Genomic DNA, 24,502 nt, shown 5'->3' with positions numbered 1-24,502 from the left:
TAACAAGTACAGAACTAGAGAAATAGAGATCAAAACAAATTAGGCATTTTGCCAGGGTGGAAAATGACTATATGAATGGCATTATGTATTAGTATTAAAATCTTCTTTACTACTTTGTACCACATGAATTCGTATTCTTGTTCTCCTTCCTCCTTCTTACATTTTGCTCTGGCTTCTCTCTTCCTTTGTCCTTCCTCTGCTCCTTCTCCCCTAATGATGATGAATAGTCGTGTTCCTCTGAAAACAATAAAAACATTTTATCACACAAAAGCAAAATAGTATTAACCCCTTTTATTTTTTAATGGTGCTGAGGTCTTAACATAAGGCATTGCTTTATCTGAGAGATAAAGATTGTCTGCATCAAAGAGTAACAATGAGTCTTTATCTGATGAGATAAGGATCACTCAAATGGGCCTGATTAATTCAGTGAACTGTCTGCCTCACCAGATCAGTAAAGTAACAATTTAATCCTATCATAATTAGGATTTTTATGTCCTATAGAAGTGTACTTGAATACCTTACAATTATTTTGCTTTATTACACAAAACGCAAAGGGTATTGTCTCATGAAAGAAAAAATGAACTTATTCTGACGAGAATTTGGAGTTAGAAGATATGGGTTCTGCCACAGACTTGTTGTCTGATGTTGGCAAGTAATTTAACTCCTTTTATGCCCCATTTTTCCAATCCATACACCTGTACAATAATGCTATAATACTACTCACTTCAGAACTGAGTGAATACCTGAAAGTATTTTCCACAATGTTCCACATGTTTTCAGACATAATCATAGAATTTGTTTGGGCAATGTTCATACCCGTTTTGTGTTAGTTCTTCACGAATAAGTTAACTAAGGGAAGTGTTGGCATAATTGGCAAGCTTTAAGCACATATTAAAGAATATTCACAGAAATGGAATCATGAACTCACAAATGTGGGTTTTCCCACTGGAAACTTCCAGCATTCTCGAGGGTTTGGTATTTAATGGATAGCCTTCTCACAGCTGAGCTCTAAAGATCAAGATTTTTCCTTGCTCTTCTCATGTCAAATTTTAATCTCCATGAAGAGATGCAATATTTTCAAGTGTCAAGAAGAAAAGCTGAAACTACAGATGAAAATGAAGCCAAGTTAACAAAGATTATAGGAAATTATAGTGTTTCCTCTTGCAAAAGATGCACTTCCATCATCTATTCAATATTAATTATTAATAATATTATTAGCATTAATATTATTAGGATTTGCACATATACAGTGAGAATAGATTAGGCCTCTTTATCTGCAAAAAGATATATAGGCTCAAATACATTTACATACAATAGACTTTCCATCTACATTTCTATATACAGCATATATGGTGTCTGCGCATAGTATATATACATATGCACCTGTAGACAAATTTACAGGCTGGGACTATATTTTGTAAACACTTCCTTCAGAGTGGAGGGATCTGTGAAGCAGCCATGGAGAAATCCACATGGGGAGATAAGGAAAATGATACCTTTATTCTAACTGACAAGCATATGCTCTCATTGAGTTAAACATAGAGAAAGAAGTATCTCAGCCCTGGTTTACACTGGAGGGGGATTGATCTAAGTTATGCTACTTCAGCTACATGAATAACATAGCTGAAGTCGACGTACTTAGATTGACTTACCGTGATGTCTCCACCGCTGTGAGTCGACTGCTGCCACTCCTCCGTTGACTCTGCCTATGCCACTGGAGTACAGGAATGGACAGGAGAGTGCTCGGGGGTCGATTTATCGCGTCTAGACTAGATGCGATAAATCGATCCCTGCTGGATCGATTGCTGCCCGCCGATCCGGCGGGTAGTGAAGACATACCCCCAGTGGTGAGATATAAAATGCACAGCAAACCAAACATAAAAAGAAGGAAAACAGATAGTCATGAAAGGACACTGAAAATGGATACAGAAAACCTCACGGGTGTGGGAATCAGTGCTATTAATTACAGCATTTGTAACAACTATATTTGGGTTTGGAATTGTACCTCAAGGCCCTTGATTACTAATTCACTAGCATTGACATTTACATGGGCTATGTGATAGATAAGCATGAAGAAGAAGGGGAAGAGGGAAATTATGGGAATTTGTTTTCAAAATAGGAATTGGAATTAACAACCCAGTTCAGTAACTAACACGGAAAGACTGGAACGTAATGTAAGGCTTTGTATAGCACCTTTTATATCTAATGCATTTGTAAGTTAAGAGCTCCATCACATACAAAAATGGTCATAAAGCCCCTCCTCAAACAACCAGCTATCCTTCTACACTGTAAATAGAATGGGTAGATTGGCAGATGTCCCCTGCAGGAATGGTAATGTGGCAACAGGCCCCAACTCTCTGAGGAATGTAAAATAGTAAGGGATGGGTGTTCAGAAGGGGAAATTGGAATTCAAAGCTATATTAAGAAGTGGGGAGCACAATGGAGGAAGCTGGTGTTTCCTCTTGTGTTTTTCAGCATTCATGATGGCTGTCTAAACTGGCCTTGCTTTATACCTGAGGCTTTGGACCTGGCTGCAGAAAGCTTCACCTTAGATACTTGCCTTGGTTTGCAACTGCAGAAAACTATATGCCTCTCTTTGGGCCAGACATTTTGCAGAGTCACAGCATATTGTAAACCACATCTCAGAAGTGCTTAGACTCCAAACCATGTTGCACATTCCTTGGCCTACACTACCACTGTGATCAGCCTGTCACAGTTGTGACAGTGCCTCCCCATAAGGCTTTATGGAAATATACTTATGAATGTATATATGATATAACTAGAATGTGTTTTAAGCTACATATGCCATGTAACATATCTCTTTAAAGGTTATGATCTACAGAATCTATTAATCCTATTTGTATGCATGAATCATTTTTGTATTCGAAGTTATGAATATTGGCTGCATACGTGTTGTATTCTGAGTGGGTTTTAGTGAAGCAGTTGGTCAGCTTCCTGAGACAAGACTATTCTCAGTAAGTGCCCAATCAAGAAGCCCTTAAGCCAACAATGAATTTGGAGACGCCAATCCACATCTGGGCTTTCCCAGGAATGTGGCTTGGCTGGTAAGGAACTCAGTCCTGCATGGACATGTGACTTGCCCAGGTGACTCCAAAACTCCATTTTGTAGCTGTACTTTGCATAAGAGAGAGGAGGGGGTCTCCACCCACAAGAGAAAGTCAATTTAAACCTCGGGGAGACCCCTCCATTTTGTCTACAGCTGGCTAAAGGGAGAGCCTCTCCACCCCCAAGGATACCTGAAAGAAACTGGAACAAAGGACAGTAACTACAGGGGGTGTGAGTGATTGCTGGACAGACTAGAAGGAGACTAGTCTGTAAAAGAAAGCTTACTGGGTGAGGATTTTATCTGTATTCAGTTTTATTACTGTACTAGACTTAGACTTGTGTGTTTTATTTTATTTTGCTTGGTAATTCACTTTGTTCTGTCTGTTACTACTTGGAACCACTTAAATCCTACTTTCTGTATTAAATAAAATCACTTTTTACTTATTAATTAACCCAGAGTATGTATTGATACGTGGGGGGTGGGGCAGCAAACAGCTGTGCATATCTCTCTATCAGTGTTATAGAGGGTGAACAATTTATGAGTTTACCCTGTATAAGCTTTATACAGGGTAAAACAGATTTATTTGGGGTTTGGACCCTATTGGGAGTTGGGCATCTGAGTAATAAACACAGGAACACTTCTGTAAGCTGCTGTTAGTTAAGCTTGCAGTTGGTGGGATGTGGTTCAGACCTGGGGGTCTGTGTTTGCAGCAGGCTAGTGGGTCTGGCTCAAACCAAGCAGGGCACTGAAGTTCTAGGAGCAGAAGTAGTCTTGGCACATCAGGTGGCAGCCCCAAGGGGGTTTCTGTGATCCAACCTGTCACAACAGTATCACATAGCACAGTGGTTCTCAAAGCTGGTCCACTGCTTGTTCAGGGAAAGCCCCTGGCGCTCCGGACTGGTTTGTTTACCTGCCACGTCCGCAGGTTCGGCTGATGGCAGGTCCCACTGGCCGCAGTTCGCCGCTCCAGGCCAATATTGGCCTGCACTGGCAGTGAATTATCTGTATCTAAGTCATTACTTTTTAAAGTGCTATGTCTGTGGTTCTCAAAGCTGGTCCGCCGCTTCTTCAGGGAAAGCTCCTAGCGAACAAGACCAGTTTGTTTACCTGCCGCGTCCGCACGTTTGGCCGATCGCGGCTCCCACTGGCTGCGGGCCAAGGGATGTGCTGGCCGCCCTTCCCGCAGCCCCTATTGGCCTGGAGTGGCGAACTGCGGCAAGTGGGAGCTGCCATCAGCCGAACCTGCGGACGCGGCAGGTAAACAAACCGGTCTGGTTCGCCACGGGCTTTCCCTGAAGAAGCGGCGGACCAGCTTTGAGAACCACTGACATAGCACTTTAAAAAGCAACGACTTAGATACAGATAATTCACTGCCAGTGCAGGCCAATATAGCCATGCTTGCATACTCAACAATAGCTCACAAACAGCTTTGTAATTTAGAATTTGATTTACTTAGAAAGGAAACATTAGCCAAGACACTGGGTTTATTCCCTAACATTTTCTATAGGTGACAGAGCCTTTACCTGCACCAGAGATGAGCAGCAGGAACTGTGGTTTAGCACATCAACTGAAGGAGCAGCAATACTAAACATGCACACACCCCCCCGTGGGTTTTTATTAGTAAAAGAGATGCAGAAAGCAGACTGAGTAGAAGGGAAGTGATCTTTATTAAGTATGCTGGGTAGCCAGCATTACATGTTGAAGCGCTCATGTTGGAAAGCAAGCAGCTTGTGCCCCATCTTGCATTATGGTGTCACACCAACCAGAGTCCCTCCTTAGACCTGACTCTCTTTCTCCAGTTCCAACTACAATACTACACATAATCCTTAACTTTAGTAGTGGCATAGATATTGAGACCAATTCCTAGTGTGGAACACAAAGAAATATCTCTCTGGTCCAAACAAGAGTGCTTCTAACTAAACTATTATGGAACCAGGCAGGCAGTAATAAGGGACTTAATTATTGTTGGGAAAATGTGGACTGGAATGCATAAATAAGCTTTAACCACATCTAATGTGAAAACATGAGAATAGCATTCATGTGACTCGAAAATACAAAGAATGACTGAGGCACCCTCTGTTTGGTTATCTTGAGCCCAGTTTAGAACTGTCTAAATAAAATACATTTCTTTTTAATTCAGACTGAAACATAATCTTTTTGCAGTACTCTGAAGGAATCTGTAAAATTGTGACCATGCTCACAAATAGCTAATCACATCTGTAACATTAGGAAAGTTCAGTCAGTCTAGTGACCTAGATTGCCTGAACATTTCTTTGTGCTACAAGAATCCTCTTCCCCCCCCCCCACCATTTCGTCTGTCATTGGTGCTTTTGAATGTTATCAACTTAAATAAATGTCCAAGTTCCAGTAGTGTCTCTGCATTTCCCTTTTTTTCTGAAGTCCTGTTCACAAATTAAAGTCCAAGGAAAGATAATAAAATGACATGAAGCTCCCTCACATTGGCCTAGTTTAACTCAGTCAGGAGCCCTCAGCTGCTGCTTGGAGGAAGTCATACTTACTGGCGCTTGGCTACTCTTTCGCATTAGATCTTGGTTAAAGTATAGTGTTTGGAATCTGTGTCTTTCTCCTCTGCACTTTGATGGCTTGATCTAAAAATACTTGAAAGAGAGAGAAGGGAAAAAAAAGATTTTATGTAATTTCTTCCTGTCACAAGCACAATGTGTCTTACTTAAAAGAAGGAAGAAAAAAAAAACCCTAAAGTAAGTGGGAAGTTTTCAATGATTCAAGGTACTGTAGATATTCTATTTCTTGGGTTACTTTTGAAAAACAGGAAGGCATAATGGGATTTATGTGGCCAATGTAAATGTAGGGTAGGTAAATCATTATATCAGGTATCTCTATTTCTACTTCAGTACTCTTTGGTCTATTGAAAGTGCTTTTAGTGTAAATGAATGTACAGTAATTACTGAATTGATGTTCTGATCACTCATTATAGCACAGAGCGTTTCACGGATGAACGATCATTTGGTAATCAGGATTTAGTCACAGTCATTAGAACACCACCTTTTCCTTGATGCAAAGCATGATGTCTTACCAGGAACTCTTAGCAGTACATCATATGCACCACTGGGTTTCCTGAACAGGGAATCTATTCTTAATGCCAAAACAACTGCACCCTTTCCCTGTATAAGTGTATACTAGTAGCTTGAAAAAAACGCTCTGGTCTACAGCCACTTTTTTCACATACATAATGAGAAATTGAGGAATGGGGTAAAGGCATCAATATGCACTTCTCATTCAATTGTGGTGATTCAGCTTCATGCAGACCAATATTTTACAAACATGGGGCTCTATTGCCAAGAACAAGGACTTTTAAAAAAAACTTATTAAATACATATTTGCCCCTAAAAAGGAAGATTTTTTTCTTTTGACCATTGATAGTAGACTGACAATTCTAGTTTCTACCCAGCTGAATCATGTTTTGAAAGGGTCCCTTAGTCATATAAAAATGTTCTTTTATAATCCATTTATGGTGTTTATTTGTTCTTTTGAATGATAGTTGTTTTGCTTTTCCTGGCACTTAGGGCCTGCTCCAAAGCTCACTAAAATCAACTGGAGTCTTTCCATTGATTTCAAACTTTTTGATCTGGCCTATGGTGTATTGGGAATGTGTATCCCTGTTTGAGTGTCTCTATGTTTGTACATAACAAAGGAGATATCATCAGGTTAAAAATCATGGATCAGATCCTCAGCTGGTGTACCTCAATACATCTCCATTCACTTCTATGGAGCTATGTTGAGTTACACCAGTTGAAGATCTGACCCATATATTTTAAAGAAACAAATCACCATACCTGTGTTACTTTAGATTTGTAAAATGAACCTGAACAAACTTAAATATAAATTTAGTAGTGGTGAAAGATGCCTGCTTTAGGGAGTGAAAGTCTATTGTTTTGTCACAGAGCCTATGTCAGGGATGTGTAAACTCTCCTCCATTCTTCCCCATTCCTGATTTAGACCAATGTAGGGTAAGAGAGAAGCATGCTTTCCATGTGCTTTCAAGTGTTGGCCTCTCTGTTGATGCCACCAACAAGGTGCTAACTATGGTGGTGATACTTTTTAATGTAATCTGACCACTAGAAACTGGTCTTAGTTCACGTAAAAGCTATGCATGGACATTTTAATTTCTTTTGGTAGAACTGCTGCTGCCTTTTGACCCAGAAGATGCCCAGGTTAGTTAACATTTGGATGTAAACATTCAGCAGCCTATCAATGTGAGAGACCCTCTTCTAGGATTCAAGTAACTGGAATGCCTCCTCTGACTGTGCAGTCAAGCAGTGTATGTGTAAGAGAGAGCTGGCTCTGCCCTAGAAGAGTGTGTACATGATCCTGTCAGGCTCTGCATGTGGGAACCTCAGATGCAATGCAAGAGGGAACAATGTGAATTTGAAATGCATTGAAACCCCATAACTTAGAGTTGTGCTAAATAAAGCTGAAAAAATACCTTTAAAGCTGTCTCTCTAGAATGTATTATTCCCAGCCTAGCCGACTCCTACACTTATAACCCAGCAAGGCAGCTTTCCAGGAAACCCCTCCAACTCGTAATGAATAATGATTGGCCTGTCACCTGCGACCAAAAACCAGAGATAAATGAACCCAGCTAACGAATATATTACACAGAAGGCGCACACCGGGTGACATCCTGCCCTTACCACTGCAGCTACATGGAGGGAGGTACATGGGAAGGAATAGAGGGCCAGGGAGCCAGCCCTGTTATAGTGACAGAAACTATTCTCCTAGAGTAGGCCTAGCAGGTTCTGGTGTGTGCGTGAAGGGAAAGGAGGAGTGGAGTCTGTCATTCTGAATGTGGGGTGTGCGCTGCTGCTTCTTAGAAACAGAGTAGTCTGTGCCTTTGGCTGGTACAAAGCTTGTTGTACTTGACAGCTTGTGTGATAGTCAACAAGATATTAGCTGTATCTTCAGTCTGGCCAGCCACACCTCTGCTGCCTTGAAAGTTAGTTTAGAATCCTGCTCTGTTGCTGTGCAGGAGGGAAAGGCTTCCTTTCCCCAATGTGCCTATGCAGCAGAACAAGGGCAGATTAATTGGATAACAGACCACATCAATATGCCTTCTTCACTGTGCCGAAAGATCCTCCCAAACCCTCACTTTGCCTCTTCTTGAGTCCAGAACTCCACAGGCCTCCCTCCCTGTCACGTTAATTGGCCTGTTTTCGCCCCAAGCTATTCAGCCAAAAACACAGCCAAACAACTCAAGATGTTTTCAGTATCCCAGTATTCCTCAGTGCAGGCTTCTCCTGCAGTGGATATCAGGTTATGTCCCACAGCAAGCCTCAGCATTGAATAAGGAATCCCAGGAAGTGGTTATTTCCATTCTAGAGCCTAGGCACTAGTTGTTAGAATCAACAGAAACTCTGAAATCAAGGCTGTGTCATCTCTTTGGGAGCAATAGTTTAATTAGATTGAAACAGGACAATGATCTCTTACTGGACCGGTCAAGGAGGTAGGGGAACACTACTTACCGAAGCCCCTGAGAAGATGGGCAGTTCCCATCTGCTTTTAGCAGAGGTAGGGGAGCTGCTCTGTCTCACACTCCAAATTATTTTAATCTCTGCTTTGGGAGCATCTCAGTCTCCATTCTAGAGTGAAGGGGGCATACAGTTTGCACAAGAGATTTTTTATTTTCAAGGATTTCTAATTCTTGAGAAGGGTGCCTTCTGCTAAAACAGATTGGCCAAGCAAACAGTTCCGCCTTTCCTCTAAAACTCTTCTGAAAAAATGCATTAGTTTTGGTCTTGTTTAAAGCAGAAGGAAGACTTTAATTTTACTCTGCTGATTTCCTAAGTGAGGTGCGAGAGGGCAATCTGGGTAGCAGATAGAACTAGGTGGTTTTGGCAACCATTAATTGGAAGAAAACCAGCAAATTCACTTCAACTCTGTTTGTGGCCCTTTCTTCACTCATTACACACGAACAGTCATATGAGCTATTGTTAGGTTTGGGAGAATGTTCACAGCAAGAGAAATTCTCATGAATAACCGTGAAAATAGGTGCTCAGACTGGGTGTGCCCATCTTGAAAGTGAATGGGGTTTATTTAAGCTCTCCTTCCGTTTGGGGAAATATAACCATCCAATTAGGGAGCAAAAACAATAGCACGTGACACAAGTGGTCAATCTCACAGCATGAATAGTGAGTTACAAATAACAAATGCTCAAAATGAATAGCAATTATTTGACACACTAGTTGTGAATTGCTCATGAGCAGTCCATGGCTTCTATGTGCATACACAAGTGTGTAAACATCACAATTTTTTAGGGATAATTTATGAACAGAAAAAGAGCTAAATTTATTGCATAAATTTGAATAGCTCTCACAGCCATATACTTTGTAAGATCTCATTAGCATTTTTCAGGAAAATATTCAGAACAGCATTTGAGGGCAATAGGCACATAGCTTCCATTAGCAACAATGGAAATGATATATCCTTCATTCCCAGGGCCACCACAATGAATGTTTTGAAACTCCTTAATAGGAGATACTCTAGGAATATTTCTACAGGATAATCTTCACTTTCACTTCAGAATAAAAAAGTAATCATTTTAATGAGGGAGAAATGGAATGAAGAGGATCAGACACTCAAAATACAAAAATAATAATATGAATCTATATGCATAATGGAGATGTCAGGAGTGATTCTATAATTAAGGCTGTGTGGAGAATTGCAATGAAGGCAGGACTAAAATTCCTGTTTTCACATTTCTATTATTTGGTCCAATACTCTTCAGAAGGCAATTGAATGTTTTAGTGTGGAGGCATAGGAGACATGAGGTATACAGGCAGGAAACCCAGGCCGAAGTGATGGATTGAGCCAAATATATGCCAGTCTGTGTGTGGTAATTCATAAGTGAAGTATGGTGTATATGGGAGAGAGAGAATGTGGCACAGCATAAAGAGTTTATCGGCATGAATACGAAATGGCTGCATTGCTCACAAGTGGTGAAGTGGGTAGCAATGTCCTCTCCAGAGCACTGCACACAAACCCTGTGCCTCCACGCTTGCTTTGGGTCCCTGCAAAGGGGTACAGAGGAAGGCTGAGTGACAGTGTAATGGAGATAACTGAATCTCCATCCTTTCAGCATAGGGGAACGGGATATCCACACAGAAAGAATCCCCTCTGCTTGTGAATAAGAGGGTCAGAACTAGACCCAGTCATCTGGGAAGGACTGATGGGAAAAAGCGAGTGAGTGATTAATGACCCTCTCCCAAAAAGAGCACCGCTATGCACCTTCTGTCAAATGCTGAGCACCTTTATCTACCATTGACATGGGTGCTCATCACGTTGCATGAACAGGAGTAGAAATAAGCTTAATTCAGCTGGAAATTAATTTTTCTCATGTGATTGGGGCACCTAAGTACCTTTGAGGATCTGGGCCCATGTTGTTAACTTGAACCACCATTCAGTAATAATGCAGACAACAAAAGAATGATTGTCTTTAATATAAAATATTATTGAATCTGATTCAGAGGCTGCTATGGAGAAATCTCCAGCTGAAAGGGTATTGAAGAGATTCTGAAAATCTCTGCATGTGCTGAACTCTGAGCAGTATATTTTGACTTCATGAATATAAAGCTCATTAATGTTAAAAAGAGCTACAAATATGCACTGAATGGAGACTTGACACCTTAAACAGGATGGTTGTTCCCAAAAAAAGCCCTCGGATGGCTGTTACTTTCATTGTACCTGGTGAGCATTGAGAGCATGAATGATTTTCTGTGATTTTTTTCTTTCCATTTCATTGCCACTTTTTCAATCTGCCAGTGCATAACTGAGCAATTCTTTCCAGCTATTCATGTTGGATAAGAGGACAAATCTTATTATGTGCACTTAACTTGTTGTGGTTTATGATTAAGCCAGAAAGCACTTATTTTTTCTCTAAAACATTCACAATCAAATGAGATTTAAAACAGAATCCATGTAAAGCAATTTATGTAGCCTAGGAGATTATTTCAAGGAACTTCATCTGACGTGGTAAACTTTTGGATTCCATATCAGCAATGATACAGCATCTTAAAAAAGGAAACTTACAATTTTTATGAACAGCACACCTGCAATAAGCAGGATGGAAACCATGATATGAGCAGAAATGGGATTATATGTCACCTTAGCTACATTTTGAAGAATTGCACTCCCATTTTAGGAAAAGCAGGTTTGCATTGTTTTGGGGGAACATTTCTTCAGCACAGTGTCAGGAAGAGGGACACATTCAGGCCTGGTCTGAAGAGGTGGCTGCATAGGTGACAGCCTAGGATGCCTATTTGTTAGAAGTGCCTTCTGCCCAGTCCCTCCACTCCTTTCATGGCAACTTTGTGGCGGTCTTACTGATCCCTCACCAACTTTCAATACCAGCGAGGCAGCAGGTTTGGTCCTGGCTGTAAGCTGCTGCACTAAAAAGGCTCTGGTCCAGCTGCCCTCTCCAATCAGCCAAGACAGCTTGGGAAGGGAGCAGTCTAGCCCCTTTAGAGTGTACCGAATTACCATGTCTTAACTTATTAATTTATTTGATTTTTCTGTGCTCTTGCCCCTATTTATTTTCTTAAGTTGTCTGTGAAAAAAATAACACAGCAACTTCCACCTTGGTGGAAGCCTGATGAAAAAAGACATTTTTACATTCACATATACTGAACTACCTCTACAGTGAAAAATCAGAGTCCTTGATGGGCACTTACTTAACCACATGTATTTTGAGGTCCAGGTGCATCTGGGGGAGAGGCATTTTCTCATGGGACAGATAACTACATTGTATGGTATACTTCAGGGAAGGGAAATGGAAGGATAAAGCTAGAGGAGGTGTAGAACCAACTTTAATCCTACTGTAGGTGGTAGGTATGTTACCCAGGGTTTTTCTCCAGGTGGTCTCAGGAATAAATCAATGGGGACACAGTTCCTCATAGAATCATAGAATATCAGGGTTGGAAGGGACCTCAGGAGGTCATCTAGTCCAACCCCCTGCTCAAAGCAGGACCAATCCCCAATTAAATCATCCCAGCCAGGGCTTTGTCAAGCCTGACCTTAAAAAAGTCTAAGGAAGGAGATTCCACCACCTCCCTAGGTAACCCATTCCAGTGCTTCACCACCCTCCTAGTGAAAAAGTTTTTCCTAATATCCAACCTAAACCTCCCCCACTGCAACTTGAGACCATTACTCCTTGTCCTGTCCTCTTCTACCACTGAGAATAGTCTAGAACCATCCTCTCTGGAACCACCTCTCAGGTAGTTGAAAGCAGCTATCAAATCCCCCCTCATTCTTCTCTTCTGCAGACTAAACAATCCCAGTTCCCTCAGCCTCTCCTCATAAGTCATGTGTTCCAGACCCCTAATCAATTTTGTTGCCCTTCGCTGGACTCTCTCCAATTTATCCACATCCGTCTTGTAGTGTGAGGCCCAAAACTGGATACAGTACTCCAGATGAGGCCTCACCAATGTCGAATAGAGGGGAACGATCACATCCCTCGATCTGCTTGCTATGTCCCTACCTATACATCCCAAAATGCCATTGGCCTTCTTGGCAACAAGGGCACACTGCTGACTCATATCCAGCTTCTCGTCCACTGTCACCCCTAGGTCCTTTTCCGCAGAACTGCTGCCTAGCCATTCGGTCCCTAGTCTGTAGCTGTGCATTGGATTCTTCCGTCCTAATTATCCTTATTGAACCTCATCAGATTTCTTTTGGCCCAATCCTCCAATTTGTCTAGGTCCCTCTGTATCCTATCCCTGCCCTCCAGCGTATCTACCACTCCTCCCAGTTTAGTATCATCCGCAAATTTGCTGAGAGTGCAATCCACACCATCCTCCAGATCATTTATGAAGATATTGAACAAAACCGGTCCCAAGACCTACCCCTGGGGCACTCCACTTGACACCGGCTGCCAACTAGACATGGAGCCATTGATCACTACCCGTTGAGCCCGACAATCTAGCCAACTTTCTACCCACCTTATAGTGCATTCATCCAGCCCATACTTCTTTAACTTGCTGACAAGAATACTGTGGGAGACCGTGTCAAAAGCTTTGCTAAAGTCAAGAAACAATACATCCACTGCTTTCCCTTCATCCACAGACCCAGTAATCTCATCATAGAAGGCGATTAGATTAGTCAGGCATGACCTACCCTTGGTGAATCCATGCTGACTGTTCCTGATCACTTTCCTCTCATGTAAGTGCTTCAGGATTCATTCTTTGAGGACCTGCTCCATGATTTTTCCGGGGACTGAGGTGAGGCTGACTGGCCTGTAGTTCCCAGGATTCTCCTTCTTCCCTTTTTTAAAGATTGGCACTACATTAGCCTTTTTCCAGTCATCTGGGACTTCCCCCGTTCACCACGAGTTTTCAGAGATAATGGCCAATGGCTCTGCAATCACAGCCACCAATTCCTTTAGCACTCTCGGATGCAACTCGTCTGGCCCCATGGACTTGTGCACGTCCAGCTTTTCTAAATAGTCCCTAACCATCTCTTTCTCCACAGAGGGCTGGCCATCTACTCCCCATGTTGTGATGCCCAGCGCAGCAGTCTGGGAGCTGTTCTTGTTAGAGAGGATAGAGGCAAAAAAAGCATAGAGCACATTAGCTTTTTCCACATCCTCTGTCACTAGGTTGCCTCCCTCATTCAGTAAGGAGCCCACACTTTCCTTGGCTTTCTTCTTGTTGCCAACATACCTGAAGAAACCCTTCTTGTTACTCTTGACATCTCTTGCTAGCTGCAGCTCCAGGTGCGATTTGGCCCTCCTGATTTCATTCCTACATGTCCGAGCAATATTTTTATACTCTTCCCTGGTCATATGTCCAACCTTCCACTTCTTGTAAGCTTCTTTTTTATGTTTAAGATCCGCTAGGATTTCACCGTTAAGCCAAGCTGGTCGCCTGCCATATTTACTATTCTTTCAACTCATCAGGATGGTTTGACCCTGTAACCTCAACAGGGATTCCTTGAAATACAGCCAGCTCTTCTGGACTCCTTTCCCCTTCATGTTAGTCCCCCAGGGGATCCTACCCATCCGTTCCCTGAGGGAGTCGAAGTCTGCTTTCCTGAAGTCCAGGGTCCGTATCCTGCTGCTTACCTTTCTTCCCTGTGTCAGGATCCTGAACTCAACCAACTCATGGTCACTGCCTCCCAGATTCCCATCCACTTTTGCTTCCCCCACTAATTCTTCCCTGTTTGTGAGCAGCAGGTCAAGAAAAGCTCCCCCCCTAGTTGGCTCGTCTAGCACTTGCACCAGGAAATTGTCCCCTATGCTTTCCAAAAACTTCCTGGATTGTCTATGCACCGCTGTATTGCTCTCCCAGCAGATATCAGGATATCCTCCATCTGATATACAATTGATACAAGCAAGAGTGCTTTTATTTAAAACTACTTCTTATTAGATCTTAAACACACATACAGACACATGTTGTCGCAGTAGGTTCAAAGCATCTGAAAAACATTTATATTTACTTAAAGTTAAGAGATTGTTTCAAGAAATCAACAGCCAGGTTTCAAGGGGCCCCCTCCTTCTGTCTAGCTGGTGGGGAATTTTGGTGTCAAATCCTTGCCCAAAGAAAGCTTCCTCAGACTGCTCCAAAGCACATTTTCTAATTAATCTTTTTATACAATTTCTCCAAACAAAGCACATAACTCATAATAGTCCTGAGATGATGTGGACTAGGCCCACAGGCCCCCTGCTGGAGGCCTCCGGGTCCTGCCACACCCATCCAGGAAAGGAGCAGTGGAAAGATCCTCCAAGCGGGCTAGAGTGGCTGCAGGGGAAATAGCCAATCACAGAGGCTACAAGGAGCAGGCAATGAGGGCCCAGCAGGCTAATATAAAAGGAGCTTCAGGGCCAGAGTGAGTGCAGTCTACTTGCAGGGATCGGGGAAGCAAGAGATGCTCCTGGCCAGTTGACTGACTGCTGGAGCTGAAAGGCCTGGATAGATTAGTCTGCTAGCAGGGACTGGGGGAGCAAAAGGTGCTCCAGACTGGTTGCAAGGGTTAAGACAGGTAGTTGCTGGCGGGGACTGGGGAAGCGAAGGAATAGCTTCTGGCTGGCTGCCAGGACTCACTTAAGACAGGCTACAAGGAAGTGGCCCAAGGAATACAGTTAGTTAAAAGGATGTGGCTGCTACTTAGAGGATCCCTGGGCTGGGACCCAGATTAGTGGGTGGGCGCCGGTCTTACTCGCCCCCCAACAAGGGAGTGTAGACTGGCCCAGGGATGGGACTGTCCATGGAACTGTTACCCCCTCAAGGGGGCTTCCTTAGACTAACTCAGCTGGAGAGCTGAGGTCAGAGGACTAAAGAGCAGGCAAAGAGCCTCCAAGAAGGAAGTCTTAGGGGTGCTGATCTACCCCAGAGCAGAAACCTTCAAATGAAAGCTGGCCAGTTAGGGTACTAAGATAGGCCCTGTTGGTCAGACTGAGGACCGAGCTCTAGAGGGCTACAGAGATGTTGGAGCCCAGGGAGGGCTACAGGACATTACTGAAGGTTCTGAGATAGGCCTGGTTGGACAGTGTACCCTGGAAGGGAGGACAGTGTAGGCGGCTCAGCCGGAAGACTGAGTCGCTGAAGACCCGCTGAGAGATCCATTAGCCAGAGGGGGGTGCTTGCAACAGGTGGGTGCCACCCTGCTGGAAAGTACTAAAAGATTGCGCGCACTGTTGGCCAGAGAAATGGGCCGATCGCAAGAGGCAGGTGCCAAACCTGTTACAAACCCATATAGACTAACAATTTCCCTAGCAGCAACCAATAACAATTCATTATTTTCCTTATCAGCAAAGCATTTCTAATCATAACAACAATAAAGCTTACATGTCAGAGGCACCTAAAACCAAGTCTTTCCACACATTCCTTCTTGTTCGAGTGATGTCCCTGTGCGTGGTCCACTCTAGGTGTTTGGGCACCCGTGTTCATAATCGGAGATTTATGGTAGCAGTGCCCAGTTGGATTGCACATGCGCGATCCCTGTCTCGTGCCACTTCAGGCAGTTAATTAGCACTGTGTGATCAACTCCCCCTCAGTTCCTTCTCTACCTCCCTTGACTATGAGTTGGAGCATTCAGCAGCACCTCAGAGCTTAGTTAGTTTAGTATAACCCAGTTAGTTCGAGTTTTGTTATAGATAGTTAACTCCTTTTTGTTTCCTTGTCCCCATTTATTTATTTAAAAAAACAAAACAAAACCCTATTTATTTCCTGACTAGAGATAGGTTTTTGTTGAACCATTACTTCTGGCTCTCCATTCAGGGGAGGATGAAATTCTCCCCTCAGGGGCATGCCTGGTTCTCTGGCCTTTAAATTCTGCCTCACCTGTAGGCTATCGATCCCAATGTTGGACGGGCACACTCAATGTTTACTGCTTAGGCGAAGCACATGTGCCTCAAAAGTGCCCTCATTGTCACAAACTGACAGCCCGGACCAGGAAAGTCAGACACTTGTAGCTTAAACTGCTGCTTATGGAGAAGTCTCTCCAGCCAGCATCTGAGTCAGAAGCCAGGACTCCCCCTGGAGACAAGTCTCCTATGACAGCCTCTGACACAGGCTCTACCTCTAAGGCTCAGACAGCAGACTACCCTGCCATGAAGGTAGCTAAAAAGCATCCTGCAGCTTCACCAGCCCAGGAAAAGGCCAAGAAAAAGGTGTTCCCTGCACCAGCACACTCAGTCGGTCCCAACTGCACCATCAGCCTCTCTAACTGAGGTAGCGGCACCCTCCGGTACCGTGGGTACCGTGAGAGCTAAGGACGCTAAACAAGCCAGCTCTGACACAGGCAGTAAGGGGAAAGTGAAACCCCATGCCTCGGCGCCACTGGAGCCGACCAGACACACGGCACACAGCAGCTCAATGCAAGTGCAAGCCATGCTGCCATTTACAGCTGATATGTCGCAACCAGCACATCCATCCGTACCAACACAACCTGTGGCACAGACTGCTGTGACTGCAGTGGCACCACCACTGTTGGTACCATGTTAATTCTTACTGAAAAAGGATTTGGCAGTCTCCTCAATGCCTGAATCACCTATTCTCGGCATTGACTTTACCCTAACTCGCTCAGTACCAAGTCAATCTTCCATTCCACCTCATTCAGCCCCCCTTCTTTCGAGCAACGAGGATGAGGTTGATGATGGGAAAAGTTATTCCCACCGCTCTTCTCCCATACATGATACAGTGGCACATGCCTCATCACACAGAGGCCATCATACTGCATACAAAGAACCCCAATGGTATGGGTACCCATGGATGACACCCATGCTATCTCCACCATAGTGGCCATATTGACACCATGGATGGCACATCCCGCTTTAGCACCACAAACCTCCCAGCTTTCCCAGGGAGAGCACACATCCATCACCTGTGCCATCAGTAGCAGGACCATCTCAGCAACCTGTTTGCAACCGCACAAAACACCAAATGCCCACAGTTCCGCTCCAGAGCAGGGCTTGGTCGCTACTCTATGGGCAATGCTTTCCTCATGAAGTTGAACACTCCTCCCCTTTACATATTTCCCCCACCTCTTTTTTGGCCTGGGTGATCCACAAGATCAGGCAGGACAACTCCAGGGGAATTCTAATAGCTCCCACATGGCCTTGCCAAACTTGGTATCCTTACCTTCTCCAACTATCGGTATGTCCTCCACAGACACTTCCGCTTCTGCCTCGTCTCCTATCTTGGGACACAGGTCACGTTCTTCATCCTGATCCCCAAAGACTCCATCTCGAAGTGTGGCAACTCCATGGCTCAAGAGACCTGAAATAATGTGTTCCAATGAAGTACAAAACATTTTATTACACAGTCGCAGAACAACCACCCGCACCACCTAACTCCACAAATGGAAACGATTTGAGGCATGGTGCCAACAAAAATGAATTCTGGCAGTGGCAGCCTCTTTATCCTTAAAATTGGACTACTTATTACAACTTAGAAAGTCAGGCCTTTCCATGAGCTCAGTTAGAGTGCGTCTCTCTGCCATCACAGCATTCCACAGCAAAGTAGACAAATTATCCATATTTGCCCACCCACTCACCAAAAGATTCCTCAGAGGACTCAGCAATTTCTACATTAAAGAGAAAACCTACCCCATCATGGCCTCAGCCTAGTCCTCTGAGTCCTAACTGGCCCTCCATTTGAACCCATGGTGACATGCTCTTTGTTACATCTTTCTGTGAAAGTAGCTTTCCTCATGGCGATTACATCTGCCAGACAGGTGGGAGAATTGGGCACTCTCATGGCAGATCCCCCATACACAATCTTTTTCAAAGATAAAGTTTCTTTGAGACCACATCCTAAGTTTTTGCCCAAGATCTCCTCATCATTTCACCTCAACTAGCCTATCTACCTTCCAACATTCTATCCTAATCCCCACCAGGATAGACAACAATCCAGACTACATATCCTGGATGTATGCAGGGTAATCACTTTCAACATAGATACAATGAAAGCATTCCATAAGTCTTGGAAACTGTTCAGCTCAATCACTGAATGATCGAAAGGGAATGTCATATCTACACAGAGGCTCTCCAAATGGATTTCAGATTGCATAAAACTATGTTACTCCCAACATGGTCAACAACCCCCTCCAGGGATTCGCACCGCATTCCACCAGGGCCTTTTCAACCTCTACAGTGTTCCTTAACAATGTCCTCATTGCTGAAATCTGTAAGACTGCAACCTGGGTGTCAGCCCATACATTTACTTAACATTATGCTTTAGAACTACAGGCAACCTCCAATGTCCTGTTTGGACTCACTGTGCTCTCATCTGCTATGACTTCAACTCCAAAGTCCCTTCCTCCTTCCGGAGGGTACTGTTCTGAACTCACCTAGAGTTGAGCACCCACAGGGACATCACTCGAAGAAGAAGAGAAAGTTACTCACCTTGTGCAGTAACGTAGGTTCCTCAAGATGTTTGTCCCTGTGGGTGCTCCACTACCTTCCCTCCTCCCCTCTACTTCAGAGTTATTGCTAGGCTCTGCAGTAGAGAAGGAACTGATAGGGGATTGATTGCACATTGCTAATTAACCACCTGAAGTGGCGCAAGACGGGGACCACGCATGTGCAATCCAGCTGGGCACTGCTACCATAAATCTCCGATTATGAACTCAGGAGAATCCGAACACCTAGACTGGAGCCCCCAACAGGGACACACATCTCGAAGAACTGATGTTACTGCACAAAAGTGAGTAACTTTCTCTTCTATTTTCATGGAATCTGAACTCCCTGTCCCAGCCTCCCATTCTGTAAACATGCAGTTGCACAGCCTTGCCTTCTCAGGGTCCTAAAAAGATTTCTAGCTACGTGATGTTTGGGTTTAAGCTGGCGATGGCAGAACACACAAGGTGAAGTTCTGGGGTACACGCAGGAATATCAAATTTGGGGGCTACAAGTACAACTCCTTTGACTTTAATAGGCTTATGCCAACTGGGCTCAGTGCAAGGTCCTGTTCTTGCTGCCATTGCAGTAAGTGGTCATTTTGCTCAGGTCTGCAATGGGAGCATGAGCAAGCCCATTGCAAAGTTGCATCACAGGGTTTTTAATAGGAATGGGCACAAACTAATTGGGATAAATTAAGAACCATTCTGAATGTTAAACAAAGGCTCAAACCAAACCCAAATAATGTATGAGGTTCAATAGTACTTGGTTAACTTTTGTCTTTTGTTTCATGTGCTCTCTGCTTTTTCTGGTTTGGGATGGGATCAGAAGTGGAAATAAAGCAAGGAAGGCTATTCTCGCAGTATTTCTGATCTGACCCAAACCAAAAAGTAACAGAAAGCTTAAGAGAGAGCACTTTTGGGGAGATTTCCAGCCAAAACTCTTTGGATAAGTACTTTCTGGATGCTTCTCCAAACTGAACCTCTAAATCTTTTGAAGGTTTCTCGCTAGTAATTCTCGAGAGTTTTACCAGTTAAATATGATTACATCTAAATATTTGTATATTGAAAATATATTTCTAAATTCAATTATTTTTTTCTCTCTCTTATCCCTTTGAAAGCAAGCAGCGTGCATTTTAACTTTGAATTCTAGACGAGACGCCAGGATCATTGCTTTATAATCTAGCTGCACTAAATGGTGAGTCCCTTAGGGCAGGGACCATGTGTTTGCATCACATACAAGTACCATGCACGCTGTCAGTGCCTGACAAATAATTAATAGTACCCAGATCATTGCAAGTTTATCCTCTGCATAACAAATTACATCTCATCAGGAGCAGAGTGGAACAAACAGGACTAACATCTCCCCAATGTCTTTGAATGTTCAGTTTTTGCTTAGACTTAGCCTTCCCTGCCCCCCCGCCCATCCGCTCCAAAGTGACCATGGAAAAGAAAATGACTTATTGTGCTGTGATTTTTACCTATGTGCTTTACAGAATCAAACAGCTTTGAAAAATCATGTTGTGAGATATGGGGAGCTGCTAAACAGGGAGTTTTAAAAAGAAAAAAAATTGAGAGCTGGCCAAAACAGTCTTAAAAACCAAAAGCCAATGGGATCAAATGCAGCACACTGCCAATGGCCCTCTCCTTGTGGGCACATCAGTTGGGGCTTCATTTTCAACACACTGGTTCCCAATTCTGACAAAGTAGTAGTTTTACCAGTACTGGAGTCATAAACTTTCTGACTGGTCTCATGCACGACAGTTGGCACGTCTGATTTTTGCATCAGCATGACCTGGAATGAAGCACCAAAAATGGGCAAACGTCTGACAGGACGGAATTAATTGAGACTGAGTTTGCAATCTGTTTTCCTTGGGAAAAAATGTTTTTTACCACTGCAAATAGAAAAATAAGATTTTTATACATAACTAATGAACTCACATATGGTGTCTCATAAAACTTTTCCATTACAGGGATTGTTTTAAATACCAGAACAGGTCATGCATCTCCCATCTACCTTACAGCAATTGAGGAAATGTTTTCATGGTGTCCTCACACAATTTAGAAAGCAGATTCTCCACTTTGTTCTATTTAAAAGGTAAACCCTCAGCTCTTCACAATAAGGTTCCCAGTCAAAACTTCAAAACTGTGTGTATGATATAAGGTAAAAAAGTAATGAGGCATTATAAAAATATTGCAGATGAGGGTCCCCAGCTTGTGTCTTTCTTTCTTTTTCTGTTTCATTCACTCACTACCAACAATACCCTCTCCCATCTTGCTTTATATCAGTGAGTCTTTCCCACTTTCAAAATGCACTGATTTTTACTGGGGGGAAAATGAAGAGGGTAAGAGAAGAGCACCCGGAATGATATGACAACTGGAAAACATGCCTTATAATGAGAAACAGAAGGAGCTCAGTCTATTTAGATTATTACAAAGATATTTAAGAGGTAAACTGATTGGCAAGAAGATAATGGATAGCATAAGGCTCTTTAATTTAGTAGACAAAGGCATGACAATATCCAGTGGCTGGAAGTTGAAGCTAAACAATTTCAAACTGGAAATAAGGTGCAAATTTTTAACAGTGAGAGTCATTACCCACCAAGACATGCGGGGGATTCTCCATCACTTGGAACATTTAAACCAAGACTGGATATCTTTGTAAGAGAGATGATCTAGTCTAAACACACATTATTAGGCTTGATGAAGGAATTACTGGGTGAAATTCTACAGACTGTGTATTAGACAGGAGCTCAAGCTACATGATTACAATAGTTCTATCTGGCTGTAAAATCCAGGAATATGAATGTAATTCTACTATTCAAAAGTAAGAAATTTGAGCTGACCAAGAATAACTGAATGATTCTCTAGTCATCATATCTTGAAGTGGAAATAGTTTGATTCAGGCCATAGACATTTCACTCATATAAGGATCATTCTATTCAGCTAGAAATCTCTTCTTTCCTTTTAGAAAAATAATTGGATGAATGTTATTGAATTGCATGGTACACAAAAAGAGAGTTTTGCACTACTTGGCTTTAGGAAACTTGCAGGTAGGCATTGTACAAGTTTTTGCAACATAATTCTGCCCACACACCTCACCCCTGTCCTATAACATTCCCTTCTGTTGCAATCTTTGGCATCCACTCACCATGCCCTTGTGGCCCTCCTCAATTGAAGGCCTGGGTGTCTGGACTGGATAGTGTTGTGGTTTTGTAACATTACCAGATGTTCATTCGGTAGAAGACTGAGACAAGCAAACATATTTTGTTTGTCTTTTAAGCCCATCTTAAAGAGAGAGTGGAAGAACTAGTGAATTAACCTACTCTGCATCAAACGTCTGTTTTCCCCTGCCAATAAGCTCTGATTTTTTTCACATTGTGAGTCATACGTTTTCCTGTGATTGCTGTTCTTTATTGAAGTTATTCATTAAAATTTTGCTTTTTCTTGTAATAATACACCAGCAAATGGGAATTGCATCACTATCGATGAAATATAATCAGAACCAGAGAAACAAATCTAGGAAATATATGGACCTTACTACTACACAAGTTAGACTGAAATGGTTGTCTTACCCCATTGTTACATTAGGGATTTTATAATCCAAATAAATTGCACTGTGTCATAACAGAAGCTCCTAAATGGTTCTTGTTTCATTTTGCGCTATAGTTATGTTGGTAGGATAACTGTGTCTCACTGATGATTCTGTATCATTACTACAAGGAGGGACTAGTCTGTGAGTGAAATATTTTTAGTCATGAGAAATGAGTTGCAGGACCTTCACTTCCAAAACCTTTTGCCATTTCTACTGAGGGAGAATAAAGCAATGATCTTAGGTCTTCAATCACTAATGGGTGAGCCCATAGTATTGTTTTATAGGTGAAGAATATAGTTCCACCTATACATAAGGTTGGCTTACATTTTCCATTATAAGACGCTGTTTTCAGTGGCTTATAATTTTTCCAAAATTAAACTGTTTGGGCTGAAGTTTTCCATGCCTCACTTTGATTTCCTTTTTAAAAGTTTCAGCCAAAAGCAGTTCCCCTGTTTCCTAGAACAAGGTTTGGAAAAAAGGTTATTTTGTCCATGGTAAAAAAAAATCCTGACAACCATTTCATTGAGACTCTCTAGCACCTCCATCCTTTGCAGCAGGGACTTGAAATTTGGCAGGTTGCTTGCTTTAGTGGCAATTTCTCTAAGGTGCAGATTTTCACAGATCTATAAATACTCACAAACCTGCACCGCAGAAACCCGAGAGTCAGCTCTTCAGCAAGTGTAGATTGTGACAGGGGCTGTAACTCACCCCAGCTGAGGATCTGCCCAAGAATCTTGTTATCCCAAATAAGGAGGAAACAAAAATTGTTTAGCCCTGGTTCTCCATTGCCTGGTGCTTTCTGTAAACACTTATATCTGTAAACGTAAAAATCTGTCACTAGTGGTGTTAGTGATTGTTGAATGCCGGTTAGATGGTGCTTTATTCCCGCTTTGTAGAGGTGTAAATAACACCCAAAGTGCAAGGAAGTGGTGAATCAGGCCCTACATGTTGAGCTGTGTCACTATCCACAGGAGATTTTTAACTAAGCTCCATCCTGACCCCTCTCATCCTCTGGACTTCCATATCTGCCTCCACTCCTGACTTCAGACCCATAGGTGCTACACTGGTAGCAGTGAACAGGGGCTGCCAGCAGCAGAGGGGAGCAGGACTGCATCAGAGCAGTAAGACTTTCACAGCTGGCATGGTTTAGCCAGGAGAAGAATCAAAGTAAAGCCTTCAGTTTGGAGATGTCTGTTTGTTCTGTCATCGGAGAGGGAGGGCAAAGGAGGAACTGCTATGGTTTAGCTTTGCAGCTGTCATTTCTGCTGAGATTTCTCTAATGATTCAAGCTTCACTGCTGCACTGTACTGATAGAATGGGATTAAACATATGGTGGAGAGTAGAACAATAAGTGGATTTTAACTAGGGAAAGAACTTAGTTGTTTAAGATCTAATAGAGTATCAAAGTTTAGGAGCACAAACAGCTATAAATATACATATGCTCATGTTGGGCATTCCATATATAATGTCAATAGATTGTGTTTCTTTATTGCACAAATATAGTACATAAATGCAAAATAGCACACAACATGCACGGTTATATCATAGAATCATAGAATGATAGAATATCAGGGTTGGAAGGGACCTCAGGAGGTCATCTAGTCCAATCCCCTGCTCAAAGCAGGACTAATCCCCAATTAAATCATCCCAGCCAGGGCTTTGTCAAGCCTGACCTTGAGGAAGGAGACCTCTAAGGAAGGAGATTCTACCACCTCCCTAGGTAACCCATTCCAGTGCTTCACCACTCTCTGAGTGAAAAAGTTTTTCCTAATATCCAACCTAAACCTCCCCCACGGCAACTTGAGACCATTACTCCTTCTTCTATCATCTGCTACCACTGAGAACAGTCTAGATCCATCCTCTTTGGAACCGCCTTTCAGGTAGTTGAAAGCAGCTATCAAATCCCCCCTCATTCTTCTCTTCCGCAAACTAAATAATCTCAGTCCCCTCAGCCTCTTCTCATAAGTCATGTG

At 42.8% G+C, this 24,502-nt stretch overlaps 1 long non-coding RNA gene across 1 annotated transcript; it reads right to left on the bottom strand.

The window, feature by feature from the left end:
• Window positions 1-1,028: 1,028 nt before the first annotated feature.
• Window positions 1,029-17,690, bottom strand: LOC141991624 (uncharacterized). Its single transcript, XR_012640408.1, has 3 exons — window positions 17,677-17,690; window positions 1,653-1,714; window positions 1,029-1,103 (listed from the first exon to the last, which is right to left on the bottom strand). It is a non-coding gene; the product is annotated as an uncharacterized LOC141991624 (long non-coding RNA).
• Window positions 17,691-24,502: the final 6,812 nt, after the last annotated feature.

The sequence above is a fragment of the Natator depressus genome, chromosome 7, assembly GCF_965152275.1.
Source record: "Natator depressus isolate rNatDep1 chromosome 7, rNatDep2.hap1, whole genome shotgun sequence".
NCBI lineage: Eukaryota > Metazoa > Chordata > Testudines > Cheloniidae > Natator > Natator depressus.
This window is presented reverse-complemented; position numbering and strand designations above follow the sequence as displayed.